Below are 16802 nucleotides of genomic sequence, written 5' to 3' on the forward strand. Positions count from 1 at the left end.
TAAGAATGCTAGTGGAGGGAGCACTGCCTTCTCTAGTCCTTATAAGGTGACAGATGTATCAAAAATTGTGCAGGTAAGAAGATTCATTCAAAGAAGTTAAATAGATATATTGATGATTTTAAGACATATCAAAAATGTGGAGAAATGATTATTAAATCTTAATATTGATGGCATTTATGAACCCCTAATCTTTACCAAATATACAGTATGTTGTGTCCCATGACAGCAGAATTGACTCTTGTTCCCTGCAGGGCCCCACAGCACAGAGCATAGAGTAGACATTCAATCAATATTTGTTGAATGAATGAAAGAATAAGGAGCATGCATTTTGTGTGCTTGCCTCTTAACTGGCCCCACTTTTTTCTTCCGACACTTGCTTTTCCTTGGCATTGATTTCCTGGCTTATTTATTTACTTTGTTGTATTTCATGTATATTTGTAAGCTGTCTTGCAGCAAAGAGTAATAAAATGATATATAATGGGAATTGGACATGGCTCAACTGATAGAGCGTCCACCTACCAGATAGGAGGTCCAGGGTTTGATACCCAGGGCCCCCTGGTCCATGTGGTGAGCTGGCCCATGTGCAGTGCTGATGTGCACAAGGAGTGCCATGCCACGCAGGGGTGCCCCCTACATAGGGGCTCCCCACACGCAAGGAGTGCGCCCCGTAAGGAGAGCTGCCCAGCGTGAAAAATGCAGCCTGCCCAGGAGTGGCACCGCACATGCAGAGAGCTGACGTAGCAAGATGACTCAACAAAAAGAGACACAGATTCCTGGTGCCTGACAAGCATGCAAGTGGACACAAAAGAACACATAGCGAATGGACACAGAAAGCAGACAAAGGGGGGAGGGAGAGAAATTTTTAAAAAAAATCTTAAAAAAATGATATATAAGATTACAATTACTGGAGTCCTCTACTAAGTGCTTATTGCTGTCAAGGGCTAGGAGTTCTGTTGAGTACTTCATAGACAACTTTTCTTATATAATTCTCACACAACCCTATGAGGTAGGTATCGCTTGTCCCATTTTATAGCAAAAATAAGGTATGGAAACGTTAAGTGACTTTCTCAAAGTCACTCTGAGATTAGGTTGAAGATAAGAGATTTTAATTTTGATCTACCCCTTTCACAGCTTGTGCTTTTAGAATGTTTTAAACCAACTTACAAAGACTACTTACATATTTTGGATGAATGAAAAGGTAAGATGTTTACATTATTTTGCAAATCCATGTTTTTCTAACTGCATAAATCTTCTTGGATTCATTGTCTTGAAATATCATTTAAGAATTTATCTGTATTTGAGCCAAGACGCATATACCATATCATACATGGATTACTGTCTTTGTGTTCTCCAGAGAAACAGACTGACAAGATATATCCGTATGTAAACATTAAGAGATTTTCTATAACAATTGGTTTACATGACCGTGGGGACTGGCAAGTCTGAATTCTGCAGGGCAGCCTGCAGGTTGGGAACTTGATGGTGACACGAAATTTCCCAGAAGCCACAAGTTGGGAACTCAGATGACGGTGATGATGAATTCCCCTGGAGAAGCTGGCTGACTCAAATATAGATAGAAATTATTCTTTCTGACCATTGCAATCCTCAGATCTCCCTCTAACTGATTGGCTGAGGAGATCTTTTTATCATTGTTGAAGGCAATCTTCTTTGTTGATTGTAGATGGAATCAACATAGATACAACCAACTGGTCAATGATTTAATCCATGAAATACCCTCACAATAACAAGCAGACCAGTCCTGGCTTGAGGAAACAACTATTATAGACACCATCATCTAGCCAACTTTACACATGAAATTAACCATCACAGCTACCTAGATTATATTTGGTCTGTTATTTTCACTTGAGTTTTGATGTATTTTTGAAAATAAACCATTAAATTTCTTCTAAGGAATCTTTCAAAATTAGTCTTAATTTTATAGTTATCATTTTTATCATATGGGAAAACTAAAATTCATGCTTTTGATTTAGTATGTGAATCGAATAGTGACTCCATCGACCTGGAAGGAAGCAATCACAAAGCTGCATGGTGGTTTTCAGAATGACATCAGGTAGTATGTTATCTGGGGATCTCTATAGCTGAACATTTTTAGTTGGATATTCCAAATCCGAGTGTGAAGAATTTTCTTCATCTTCTGAGCATGAACTTTGGTGAACAGGATCACTTTTAGTGCTAAAAGATTCTCATTAAAAAGACTTGTCATTTTCTCACTCAAAAGTCTGCCACTGAGGCGTCTTCGGGACATGGAGCTGCCCTGGATGGTGCTTCAGAGGTAATCACCGGACATTGTAAATCCTCACAGGGCCTACATGATGGAATAGAGGAGAGTATGGGCCATGATGTGAACCAATGTATATGAGGTGCAGAGGTGCCCAAAGATGTACTTACCAAATCCAATGGATGTGTCATGATGATGGGAACGAGTGTTGTTGGGGGGGGGGGGAGAGGGGGGGTGGGGGGGTGGGTTTGAATGGGACCTCACATATATATTTTTGATGTAATATTATTACAAAGTCAATAAAAAATAAAAAAATTAAAAAAAAAAAAAAAAAAAAAGTCTGCCACTGGAGGTGAATGGATGTGGCTCAGTGGTTGTGCACCTGCCTCCCACATGGGAGGTCCTGGGTTCAGTTTTTTGTGCCTCCTAAAAAAAATGAAACAACAAACAAGCAAATGAAAAAAACCAACTCAGGGGAGCCATTGGGGAGCTGATGTAGTTCAAGCGATTGAGCACCTGTTTCCCATGTACGAGGTCCTGGGTTCAATTCCTGGCACCTCCTAAAAAAAAGTCTGCTATTTATCCCAGTTTACTCAATATAGATAGCTTAGTTTTTATTTTGAAAAAAAGAACTTTAGGCCTTTTCTCTACCCTTCCCCACCTCATCAGTATGCTTCAAGTGTGCCATTGAAGAAACCATTCATCCTCCGATAATTTCCTGGTAATAACCACGGCCACTTTCCAGATAAATTAAGTGTCCATGAATTAGTGCAGCTGTGATGCTGCACTCATTCTGCAACTCCCATTACTGCATGTAATGCAGTACTGCATGTATGTCACTAGCATATTTAATGTCACAATCTTCCCCTTAATCCAGTGTGCGGCACACCTCCACCCAAGCCTATGCAATGCCAAGGCAAACCCTGTTGTTTGGTTTTAGATGGAACACTAAGTCATAAAAGCAACCTTGTCATCTCTCAGGTAGGTTCTATATGGTTTTAAAGTGGATATCAACTTTTTGTGTGTGTGTATATGTATTTGGAAATAGGAAGGAGATCCCAAAACTGGTATCATCAGTATATCTGGATGTAAGTCTTCTAACCTGATGTCATTTTCATACCGGGATTACTATATCAGTGATGTAATCATGAAAACTGCAAGACAAGGCAAAGTATGGTTATAGATAAAGAAATGATGTTTCACTAATGATAGATGTGATGCTGGGTGAATGATAAAAATGCTTCTCAGTGGAGTAACTGTTTCAAGAACATATCTTTGGTGAAATTTCCTTGAGTTTTAAATCAACTCATTCATTTTAGAGAGTTAAGTGCTTGAAATAGCACTGATTCCTTGTGTTAAGATTCACATGACTTATCACATGAGGAAGAAAAAGGATAGAGCTGACTTTTGTTGGAGTACCCGCATTCCCCTAATTCTTCCTTAAATAACATGTTTTCAGATGACTGGAAGGGCAAAGCAACATACATAGAAATGGTTAAATTCTTCTTTGGAATTCCATGGGAATTAGGAGTCTATAGACCAAGGATCTGGTCTAAAATGCCATGATTGGACCATGACTTCCTATGGAGTTGCTGTTCGCGGCCAGTTTCTTGTTTTTCTTTCTTCAGTGCGTACATATGCCCAGAGGCTATTTGTAATGGGAGAATTTTAAGAAATTCATAAATTTAAAACACCCCACTCATACAAATTCTTTTTGAATGTGTCATTCTGAAAAATTTCTCCCAAATTCACATAAAATAAAGCAGCATAATAACCATCTCCTTTTAATATTCTGTCTTACATTTAATTTTATTGATCTTTAACTATGCTATTAGGTAATATCATGAAGAGAGTAAAATGAATTGACCCTCTGAGTTTAGATGGCCAACAGTCATCTTTTGAAGTTTATGTCTTTGAAATAAACGTACTTCACATTTAATTTCTGAGCAAACAAACATAGTCTAAAAAACAATGCACATTTGTATGCCTTGATGAAAAAGTTTTACATGTACATTTTTAAAAAAGTGTTTATATTATATGAATTAACTTGTTTTGTGTATAAAAGAAATATAGACTCTTCAAAGAGCATCTGATCTTTAAGAACTGAGTTCATTGAGGTTAAATTGTGCTCAGGGAGTTTAAGGTAAAAGGAAAGAAAAAGGAGATTATACTTCTCCTTATGGCAGGAAGAAGCTCATTTCCAGGGTAGAAACTCCTGAAACCCATAAAATATGTTCCAGATCCAAGACCTGATGAGTTCATGCATCATATTGGACACTTCACTTCTGCTATGGAGAGGGACTGGGGACTAACTCACTTTCATTTATTAAATGGGGATAAAAATGCCCAAGTAGATACATGAAACTAATTTTAAAAATCAAAGAAATAAAATAAGGATCGCCTTGTATATACCTAGACTTTTAAATACTGCAAACTCAAAACTCAAATGTGGGACAAATCCAAAAATACAGAGCACTGATGAAGATCAGTCAAGCTGACAACAAAACATTCAGTGGAATCCACGCAGAAGGTGAAAGTACCAGAACCAGGGGTTCTTAAAGCTTTTTTGTGTCATAACTCTTGGGCAGTTCGTAAAGCTTATGGACCCTGTCTCAGACTAATATCTCTAAATTGATAAAACAAAATACATAGGATTTCAAAGGAAACCAATGATATTGATGTGATAATCAAAATATAAAAGACGCACCAAGTTTATGAGATCGTAACACATGTGTTTATTAATTCATTAAAAAAGTTCTAGTGGCAGGACTTAATAGTAACTGTCAATTTGAAGTAAAGATGAGTATAAAGGACACAGTGAGTTATTTGCAAAGTTGTAATGTGATATGAAGATGCCTGTGATTTCTTCGGTGGCAATATCATAGAAACTGCTGCTCCAATTTGTTCAGGGAAATGCTAGACTTCATTTAAAGGTTAGTGAAACTAAAGGTATAATTTCTTTCCATTCAATTTCACAGACTCCCTTAAGCTCCATCTATTAATAAAAACCCCTGGTCCAGGAAGCCCAGTTCTGAAGGTACAATGTAAGGCTGTGGGTCACAAGGGAATGGTTGACTTTGGTCAAGGTTCTTCCTAATAATTTTAGTCATCTTAGCAAATGAGTAGTGTTAACCACATGGGTACTGATGCCAAAGGGGGAAAAAATTCCCAGCACAACTGGCAAATGGTTTATTTGTTTGGTTTGAGGTTATTTACTTAAATGTACAAAAAGGACATCTCTCCCTTTTAAATACCCAAACTCATTAGTCTACCCCATTCTGCTGATAATTATATTCAGTTAACACCACTTGATTTGTCTTGAGTTTTATTTAATTTCTAACTTACCTGATCATGCATCTGGTCAAGTAAGTTCTTGCAAGTTCTTTAAAGGAAAGAATACGTATTGTACTTTTTTGTATTTAGAAAATGCCTAGCAAAGTCGTATGCTTGGAGTAGACACACAGTATTTGAAAACTGAAAGAAATGCAAGACTATAAAATACTGATATTCACACCACACCTCTGCCAAACCTTTCTCTAGAGAAATTGGAAGTTATCATTCATCCTTTCACTCTTTTGAGAAATGAAGTAAAAGGGAAGAATGACAAATAGAACAGGGACAGATAAGTTATTCCATGAAACTGATGAGTTTCACGAAATCTTACCATTTTAGATAACAAATTGATTATTTTGTCAAGTTTCCTGCCAGATTTATGCAACATTTTCATTACATGGCCATCCAACATCTAGTTTAAAGCCCAAAGACAGGGAACTGACGACTTCATAAGACAGTTCATTCATTTTTTGGTAATCATCTTATTGTTGGAAAGCACTTCCTTAGAGTGAGCAATATATTCCCTCCTTAGCTTTTAGGGAATTTTTATAATAGAAGGGGTTGTTTAGTGCCAGAAGGCAAGAATTTTGCCCTGAAGGGTTCTGTCTGGGACTGGAGAAAAGAGAAAAAGGCAGTGATTCTCACAGTAGCCACAGCTAAGTTAGTGCCATCAAAATAACTTTCAATGATTCCATGTGACTGAACTATCATCAGTTGTAAAAGATTCAATTGCAGAGTTTAGCATGTGACATGCTCTGGAGTCTGGCATCATCGGATTTAATATCTAGGTTTAGTACTTCTAACTTCATGAACCAGTGCAAGTTACTTAATGTCTTTTAAACTTCAAGTCCTATTCTGAAAAAGTACAATAATAAAATGCATATCAGAATTTCTAATGAAAATTAAATAAGGTATTGCAAGAAAAATACCAGTTCAGCACTTTGTATGTTAAGAGGAATGCTCTGAGTTGTAGGTAACAGAAAGATCCAACTCAAAACAGCTTAAAACTAGAGAGTTTTGTCATTCCACATAGCAAGAGATTTGGAAGTAGGGATATTTTAGGATTTGATTTATAGGGTTCAATCATGTCATCAGAGATCCACGTTTGTTTGTTTTTTTCTTCATCTTTCTGCTTAGCCTTCCTTTTTATGTTGCTTTTATCCTCAGATTTGTCAAGATGTCTGAACAGTTCCAAACATTATGTCTTTATACAATAAGCCCCACAGCAACTCTTTTCCTGCATCTCATTGGTCAGGAGAAGTGGAGGAGTGGAGGAATGGAGGAATGGATGCCTGGGGATGACCAACAGTGTCTGCCATAGTTCCCTTCATGTGCTACCTTATTGTAAAATCAAGAAAGATCAAGGGTCATTGTTACAGGGGCTACAACATGACTCCACCAACTCCTTACTATGTCTGATCTTGGCCAAGCCATTGAACCTCTCCAAGCCTCACTTCCTCCAACCATAAAATGGAGGTGAACAATTATGTCTGTTCCTCCTGGGCCATAAGAAATGTATATGAAAGCCATTTATCAAAAAACTCATCAATTTTCATTTAAACTTGTACATACACTTGATGTATTATGATGAGTTTTAATGAAGAATATAATCTTTCAGCTTTTCAGTTTCAAAGCTGAAACTGAATCCAGCTTTCTTGTGGTTTCTCATGTGATCTCTTAAAAAAACTTATAAAAAATTGTGTACTCTAATAAACATACAACAGAATGCATAAAGTATAAAGGTACAGCTTAAATATTGATATAAAATGAATACTTGTGTAATCCCTATCCATGGCAAGAAATAGAACATAGCAAGCACACCAGAAGCCCCATGTGTTCATATAACCTTTGCATTTTTAAAACAAGCATAACAAGTACAATTTTTTTTTGGTATTCTAATAGTTTGCTAAAATGTCAGATATCTCAATATTTGTGTCCTTGTATTAATCAAGAACTATATCCTCATATAATAATCATTATTTCCTGCACTGGCATTTACTGTGTGTGTTAGGCAAAGGTCTAACAGTTACAATTCTGTCTTCAGGAAGATACTCCTAAGTGTAGCATTCTTCCCATAATTAAAATGTCAAATGTGGGGGCATTTTTGGGACTTGGAGTTGTCCTGATGATATTGTAGGGACAGATGCTGGACATTATATATCCTGCCATAACACATTGAATGTACTGGGGGAGAGTGTAAGCTACAATGTAAACTATAATCCATGTGATGCAGCAGTGCTCCAAAATGTATTCACTAATTGCAATGAATGTGCCACAATGATGAAAGAGGAAGTTGATGTGGGAGGAGTTGGGGTGTGGGGTGTGGGGTATGTGGGAACTTCTTATATTTTTTAATGTAACATTTTTTGTGATCTATGTGTCTTAAAAAAAAAGACAATTTAATTTAAAAAAATGACCCATTAAAAAAAAAGTTATTAATGTGCTTCCTTCCACCAGACAACATGGTTGGAGATTTTCCAATCTGTGAACTTAACCAAATCTTTCACAAAGTTCATAGAATGATCTGTCTCTAAGGTTTTTTTTTCTGTTTGTTTTTTTTCGAAAAATAAGAATTCTAGAAGGTTCAAGTCTTTAAAGAGCCTTTTAATATTTATTTATTTTTCTCTTTCCTTTCTCAAGAATATTACCTTCAAATTCTGAAATATGTTTTGATAGTTTTTGCTCTACAAATATTTATGTACTACTGGTAATTACTGGACTTGAGGATTTCCAATCAAAATGGAGTAAAAGAGAATGCATTTATCCCCTGCCTGAAACAACTAAATTACTGGGTAATGAACAACGCTCAAAACATTGGACATTGGGCAACCAAGACAGTGATTCCTGATAGAAAGGAAACAAAACAGTCTTTAGGAAACCGCACCCCTGGATTATTGCCTTTAGCAAGTTTCCAGACTGTAGCACCAAGTGGGGAAATCCAGAAACCTCCCCTTTCCAGTCTCTCTGACTGAGGCAATAGCCTGGGGAAACCAAGGCAGCTAGAGTTAGCAAGGAAGAATAACAGAAAGGAGAGTGCTGTACAGAGAGAGAACCCCAGAGATCTGCAAGGATATCCCCTGAATATTCAGTTGATTACTCATCAGCACATCTGTGTTAGGAAACTATTACTACTAGAAGCTGGGGAAGGAACTTCTTGAAAGAATTAGAGGAAACAATGCCTGGAGATCACACAGGGGCAGGGATAGTGCCTGTTCCCAATAGCCAGAGTGGAAAATGTAATAATTCATGGGCTATCAGTTAGAATACTAAGAAGTCTCTTGCCTCAGTACTGGGAACATGAGTCCCAGGCTAAACATTGCTCTGGTCCTGTCGAACTAAGCTTCAAAACCAGATAAAAGGATCAAACTAGTTTCAAGTAATTTTACTGTGCCCCAGCACCCAACAAGATGAAGTTCACAATGCCTGGCATCCAATAAAAAATTACTAGGCATGCAAAGAAGCAGGCAAATACTTTACCCATATTGAAGAGGAAATCGACTATTTGAAACTGACCCAAAAGTGATGCAGATGACAGAATTAGTAGACAAGAATATTAAAACAGTTATTATGACTATTCCATGTATTCATAAAGATAGAGGAAAGCATGAACATGTAAAGTAGAGACATTGAAAATATACAAATGACCTCAAATTGAACTTCTAGAGATAAAAACTACAATGACTGAGATAAGAAAATGTACTGGATTTGATTAACTGTAGACATTTCAGAAGAAAAGGGTAACTACTTTGAAGACATAGCAATAGAAACTATCCAAAATGAAACACAGAAAAAAAAAATGGACACAAGATCAGTGAGCTGTGGGACAACTTCAAAGTGATAAATACATGTGTAATTGTACCATAGGAGAGGATATGAGGGAGTGAGGCGGAGAACATATTTGAAAGAAATAATGGCTGGAAAATTTCAAAATTTTATGAAAACTATAAATGCACAGATATAAGAAGATCAGCAATTCCCAAGCACAAAAAACACAGAGAAAATTATGCCAAAGAATATTATAATCAAATTGATTAAAACTAGTGATTAAGAAAAAAATCTTTGAAGTAATGATTGGGCTTGAGACTTTCCTTTGTTTTCCACATCTTATTCCACACAGGAGTATATATATTTTTCTCTCTTCACACACACACTTTACTTTGAATGGGTTTTTTTCTATTCCCCACACGTGGTTTGATTAAAACTAGTCATTTGCTTTGTATAACTACAAAAGAACAATTTTTATTTAAAAATTTTTTTCATCTGATCTGATCTCATCTGATTTGGTAACACCATATCCTCTTAGCCATAAGAACTTAACCTCAAGGGAGGCAGCTGTTTTCACGTTCTTGCCTGGGAACCAGGCCCCCAGGCAAGAAATGTTTCACACGCTGGTATGATGCCTTTAAGCACTTGAAGAGGTTATTAGACCTTTTATGAAAGTTCTAAGTGTTAAAAAAGAAATTGGTGAGGGTGATCAGACTTTTTCACAGAACAAAGAATCCTTCAAGTCAGACAATCGTCTAAGAGTAGGACAGACATTTTCTGCCATGGATGATATGGGGCAGCACTAATACAATCCTAGAACTTTAGATCTGGAATGGATCCCAGAGATCAGCTCTCTTCCTCCTTTACAATTACAAAAGAACAGAAGTCCCAGCTGTGTTTGATGACTTACCTTATTCCTAGTTTAGAAATCAGGGATTTCTAGATATTCTGATTTAATGAAATTCCAATTTTTACCAAATAATTCGATCGTATCTTTCATATTGGTTGCAGCAGGGCTTGTTCCAAATGTTATCACTAAGCTTGACATTCCAGTGTAAAGCTTTGACCATCAGAGGCATAAGGTCCCTAGTGATGGTTCCAAACCATCAATTCTGAGCTTTTCAGACCACGCTTAAGCACTTTATTTATTTCCCCATTCTCTCTCTCTCTCTTTTTTTCCAGGAGGCACGAGGGATTGAATCCAGGACCTCATACATGGGTAGCAGGCACTCAACCACTTGAGCCAAATCCCCTCCCCATTCTCTTATATATTCCTCCGTAATTTATCTTTCTACCTCTACTCTGCTTGTCCCTATGCTTTTGTAATATCTGCTTTCATTAAGTCAAATAAAATACCACAAACTCCTTATGATGTGAACATGCCATTTTACCATTCAACAATATACATGCTTTCATTAATTTTGTTGCTTCATATTTCTTCTGAGATTGCATATCTATGAGGTAGTTGAAGTGCCAACACCTCAACTATGGTAAGATTACCCATGAAGCACAAATGTCACAGAACCTACACCCACCTATAATGTTACAAGTTTCAGGGAAAATTGAATTGAGGTATTACTAATAACTACAATATATGAGATCATAACTATACATTTCTGCTATATGGAATCCATGTATGGATTTGAAGTATCATTCATATATATTTCTTCCAAAGAAAGTTAAGTTCCCACTATACTAGAAATGTTAATGCTAAATTGCCATCTATACTTTTTGATTCTTACTAGAACGTTCTTAAACTAATACACCATTATTGAAGTATTTTCAAAGGTATTATATTATCAAAAGCTAAAAAAATTCCTAAACCGGTGCTTATATGAAAGAAATAAACTTTTGGGTACAGTTACAGATAATATTTTCCAAGGATAGAAACTCTTATAAATCTGCCTATAAGAAATGTCCTGTACTAATGTTTACTTTATACTGGGATAATTCTATCTCTTCTCTTTTAGTTCATTTGCATGTACCTGGTGGAACCACCCAGTTGCTGGTAACCCCATTATAGCAATTGTGATGGGTGCCCTCTTAGCAGCTTGGGGATTCTTCTAGCTTGGTCTCCTCTATCTGCTTTGCTGCTCCTCCCTAAGGGCTGCCATGGCTTCTAGTGTAGTCCTCATCCTTTGGCTTCACTTTCTGTTTAGCAAACTTGAACTTGACTCACTTGCCTTTAATTTTTTGTGTGGTGGTTGGTGGTTGACAGGAGGTTGATTCTCTCTGTGTAGTATTATCCAGTGTAAGGAACGACCCATCTACTCCTTTACCCAGTCGTTGCTAACCTTACTTGTTACCCACTTTCCTGATAGAGGAGGTACACTGCCTACCTCTGTCAAATTAAAGTTGAATCTCTAAAAATTCCTGGGAATGAATAAATACTTCTTAGTTATTTATCTCATTTGTTTAGGGATATTTTTAAGTAATATGGTTGATATGGAATATATAAAAACTAAATGCACAGAATGAATAGTTTTGCATTCTGTAGGCTTGCTGACCCAATACTTATTCACTCATATACTGATTCATTCACTTACTTCATCCACTCATTCATTCATTGAGAAAGTCTCTTGATATGTTTAGCTGCTATCTCATTGCTGTGTGATTATACCTCTTTCTTAGCACTTACTGCTTTGGGCAGCTATTTGTGTGCCAGTCCACTTGGCCAATTTCTGAACTTTTTAAGGGTAGGGATCATACAGAGATGAATTGCACAGATTTCCTGAGGCAGTAACCTAATATCTAGTATTCTTCTCAAGGTTCCAGTATTGTCACAGGTAATTAATTATCATAATCTTTAAAACCTCCACTTTTCACCAAAGTAAAATTTTTAGACAGCCACACTTTTTATTTATTGAGAAAATATACCATACACCTTATAGTGTTTCTACCAAAACAGTCAATCCAGGTTTTATATTTGCACCAAAATATAGAAACGCAACTTTTCAACTAACTTATGTAACACTCTATTGATTCTATCAACTTTCAGCATTTCCTTGCCCAGACTGGTTCTATTTCTTAACTTTCCTTTTTTGACAGAAATCTCAGAAAATTTTATTAGCATTAAGTTTAAAAAGTTTTATACCTGCAATATACTAAGACATAGGAGTGATGCTTCTTAAAGAAGTTATCCTGTAGGGTTTGGTTGTTGGTTTAGAAATTGCGAAGACTTAGGCTTTTTTGTTTGTTTGCTTGATTTGTTTATTTTTTGGATATAGGCTTAAGAGATTGTGCTCTTGGTCCAGGTCTGGGAGAATTATGCTATCTTCTTTCTCAAAAAAGTGGTTCTCAATAATGTTCAAGCAAGTCTGGGCAATCTGACGGTTCTCGTGAAGTTGTAAAGCCTCAATGTCACCAACCCATCCGAGTTCTTCTATCAGAAGACATAGATTCTCCTTCTCCTAAAGTTTATCTGCTGCCTGGAGGATATAAGGGATGATATAGAGGATGACAACAATCTTGGCGTCCTGGACAGTGAGCAGATTCACCAGTGGCTCCAGGACTCCGGAGTGGACAAACTGGGTGAAATAGTCCATGGTGTGCCCCATTGTGAAGTTAGCCACTATGCAGACAATCTCTTTCTGGACTTTAAATTCCCTGTTTTTTAGCAGAGACTAAGGACGGCAGAGTGCTGTGATCACTCAGCTGCTGGATGTGCTGGTGAGGCCCCGCAGCCACGTTGCTCATGGCCCAGGCTGCCTCCTTCTGGATGGAAGAACTGGGGTGCCAGAGGAGCTAGGGCAGTGTGCTCAGCAAGCCTGTATTCATTGCCACCTGGAACTGGTGATCCGTTACCATGACAATGTTCCCTACTGTGTGCAGAGAAGGAGTCGAGATGTTCACTTCTGAGCTACTCATAAACTGGACCAGCCTGGTCAGGACTCCTGTGTCAATCATGTGGCTGATGCGCTCATTGCAGCCATCAGTGAGCACAAAATAGATGTCTTAGAGAACCTCACTGCCATGGTGCTGCAAGAGGTAAAAGAATAAGGGTAGCATGTGCTTCACTGCTTTGGAGCAAAGGTATGGGTTCTTATTACGGCACAGGTTGGAGAAGGTCCATGTGATGTTCTTCAGCAATGTGATTGGTATGGTTGGTGAAACCAGGGGCAGCAGATGCGAGATGGCATTGCTTGAGATAATGCATCGAAACTGTGGGCCATCATCACCTGCTATGTTACCGAGAGCCCACGCTGCCTATTCACACACAATCATGTTCAGGGGAGTACAAGTGTCCCACCAAGGACTGGGTAGTTCCTCATTTAACAACAGCTCAGGTCTGCTTTGATGTCCCAGAAGCAATGTTGGTCAGGGCCCAGGCTGCCTTGACCTGCAAAAGGGTACAGCGATGACTTCAGAAACTCCTCCAACCAGGGTTTGAGCCCTGCTTCTATAATCAGTTTTAGAGGAACAGCATTTTCCTGGCTGCCTGGGTGGCCTGGAAACCTAGATCTGGATCTGGGTTGTTCATGCCACTGCTTATTTCATCCAGGGCAAGGCTGTCCTCTTTGGTGCGTTTCTCAGAAGTGGGTTGGGGAAAGCTCAGAGATGTGCTTCTCTTTAAGGCCTTCTCATCCTTCTTGGCCTTCTGGCGCTCCACACCTCCTGCCATCTGCTGTTGCCACCTCACAGGTGCATCTTTGCCTCAGTATTTAAATTTCCTTAGCCTCTCTTCTAGAGCCTCTGAAGTAAGTACGTTGACTGGACAAAGTAAATCAGCTCCCAGGTGCCATTTGATTCCCCTATTATTGATAATTACCATTCTCTTGGTTACCCTGAGGCAAAGTTTTTAAGTCAGCCTACTCTTACTACTGCTCCCTATCCAGTCCATCTGCTTCCTTTCCATGGTTACCTCCTTAGTTCATTTATTAATTCATTCATTTAAAAAAATGTTTTCAAAAAACCTTTACTGAGACTACCAGGGGTGACCCATATATAAGTGAATTATGCTCAGGTTTCAGTGGGAGATAGACAAGGATTTACCCACTGCTAAAAGTGTTTTAGAAATTCTCACTCCATTTTATAAAGTTTCTGCAGTGTTTGCAGAATTAAATATGAATTCCTCACTGAGGCATTCAAATACTTCTACAACATGGCATTAATCTAAATTTCCAAGTCAACCTCTCACTTCTCCTGGGAATGTTGTATTCTGCTTCAGCCAAAATTTTCCACTCTGATCCTTGAAAAATAACTTCAAGGATTCTGGTCTCTTCTTCCTCTTTAAATCCCCCTTCTCTGCATCTCTTTCCATCAAAATGCCACTCACACATCAATTCCCACTCAAATGCCACCTCCAATCTTTCTTGATTTCTCCTAACTGATAAGGTCTCTCTTTTCTTGCAATTCACAGGACATTTTTTTTTTGTACTTTTTAAAATGTCATATCACCCCCATGCTATAATTACGTATAATTATGTATATCATAGGATTCTGAGGCACAGATTGTAAACTACTTATCTTTGTTGAATAGATGCTCAAAAATACTTGCTAAATGGAATTATGTAGGTGACAAGGAAGAATGTGAGCCCATGTTATGGAAAGAAGGATGAAGAGAGAGTCTGGGTACTAGGGCCAATTTTGCCACCAGCTAATGGTAAAGTCTTTGTAAAATAACTTAACTTCATTGTCTCTGTTGATTCACTGGCAAATGGGACTATTAACACCTGCCCTATTTATCTCATAGGATGGTGGTTGATAAAAAATTAAAATATTTGTAAGAGAATTCTTGAGAAATGTAGAGAACCATAGAAATCTGTTGTTGATGACAGCCCCATTGAAGTTAATAAGGACATTTGTGGGAAGTTTTAAAATATGTGCAATACAAAAATTTATACGTTTATACGTTTTACTAGTTTTTATCTCAGTGGATGATTCAAAAACCCTTTGAACTTTTGGGGGCTGTAATACAGATCCTTTAATATTTTTACAAATAAATTTTGATTGGAAAACATCTGCAGCCAGTTCTTGATTTCCACTTAGCTATAGATATCAGGTTCTTTCTCAAATTCCAGGCCTTGTCTTATTTTATTGAAATAACATAAATTATACTGAGTTCTTAAGTAGTGTCCCTTTCAGCTGGGAATATTTCATCATTTACAGGCTTCTAAGTCATCTAAGATTTGTCATCAGTATTGTTGAAGTCAGGTTTCCAAACTCCTCTACTACTTCTCTCCTTTATAGTAGTTTTTTGGTGTTAAGGTTTTTTGTTGTTGTTTTAGCTTTCTTTCAAAAATCCAAGTATTCCATAGCACCTCGAAGAAGCCTTCCCTTACATCTCGTGTAACAATGATTGCTTAAGTGATCTTGAAGAAAACACCTTTAAGGAAATGAAGAAACAAGGCAGCTATCCTTCATGAAAATAACAGCTGTGCCGTAGGCACCACGCAAGGCTTTTTGCGTAAATAATCACACATGATCCTCACAACTGCCTCACCAAGTGGGTGTTATTTTCCCCATTTTATAGATGAGAAATCTGAGGCTCAGAGGGATTAAGATGCTTGCCCCAGGGCCAGTCTTGATTCAAATCCCAGCTTGTCCTTTGATGCCTCTAAAGCCTGGATTCTTATTTTCTATTGTGCAATGCTTCCCAGGTTTTCTTTTATTCCGCAGATCTTTTTCAAGTTATCTTAACTTCAGCTCTGTGATAAGTTTACTGAAGGTAACAATGGAATTCTCAGTTTTTATATCTTCCAAAGTCCCCAGTGCAGCCCTCTTGGATATCAGGGGCTTAGTGAGTTAACTTTGCCTTAGTTCTATCAAGCAAATCATCAGCCCTGCTTTTTTCCTTGATCACTTCTCATAGACTGATTTAGTGCTCTATCCCTAAGTTTTTCTATATGAGCTATTGCATTCACTGCAAGAAAAATGTTTTTGCTTCCTTAGACTTACGGTTACATATTTTCGGTGGCTGCAGGCCATCAAGAATGTGTCCAACTTCATTATAGATTCTGCTATGTGCAGCACAAAGCTCTGATAAAAAATCCTGAAGCATTTCACAGTCACCTAGTCTTTTAGTATAAGGTTTCTCAACAGCAGCACTCTTGACAATTTGGACCAGAAAATTCTTGATTGGCAAGAGATATCCTGTACAAGGCAGGATGTTGAGCAGCGTCCCTGGCTACTACCCACTAGGTCCTAGCGGCACCCTTCCCTCATGTGATAACCAAAAATGTCTTTAGACTTTGCCAAATGTCTCCTTGGGGGTGGGTGGCAAAATCATACCCAGTTCCCAGGGTAGTCGAGAACCACTGCTTCAGGGTACAGCAAACATGTAGTGACTGAGAGGGCCTGCTTTTGTGAAAAAATGAACTGTCTTCCATCTCTACAATGAAACCCAGACTTCTACTAAAAGGTGCATTTTAAAGAAGCTTGCATGTGTCAGTGCTTAAGAATGTTTTGTTTGATTAAATTTGGAGCATGAAATGAGATCAATCGCCACCTTTTCCTTAGCTCTATA

General features: G+C 37.8%; 1 pseudogene; it reads right to left on the reverse strand.

The window, feature by feature from the left end:
• Window positions 1–12516: 12516 nt before the first annotated feature.
• LOC101445477 (importin subunit alpha-8-like) lies at window positions 12517–14108 on the reverse strand (annotated as a pseudogene).
• Between the last annotated feature and the right edge of the window lie 2694 nt (window positions 14109–16802).

The sequence above is a fragment of the Dasypus novemcinctus genome, chromosome 7 (genome assembly GCF_030445035.2).
Source record: "Dasypus novemcinctus isolate mDasNov1 chromosome 7, mDasNov1.1.hap2, whole genome shotgun sequence".
Classification (NCBI taxonomy): domain Eukaryota; kingdom Metazoa; phylum Chordata; class Mammalia; order Cingulata; family Dasypodidae; genus Dasypus; species Dasypus novemcinctus.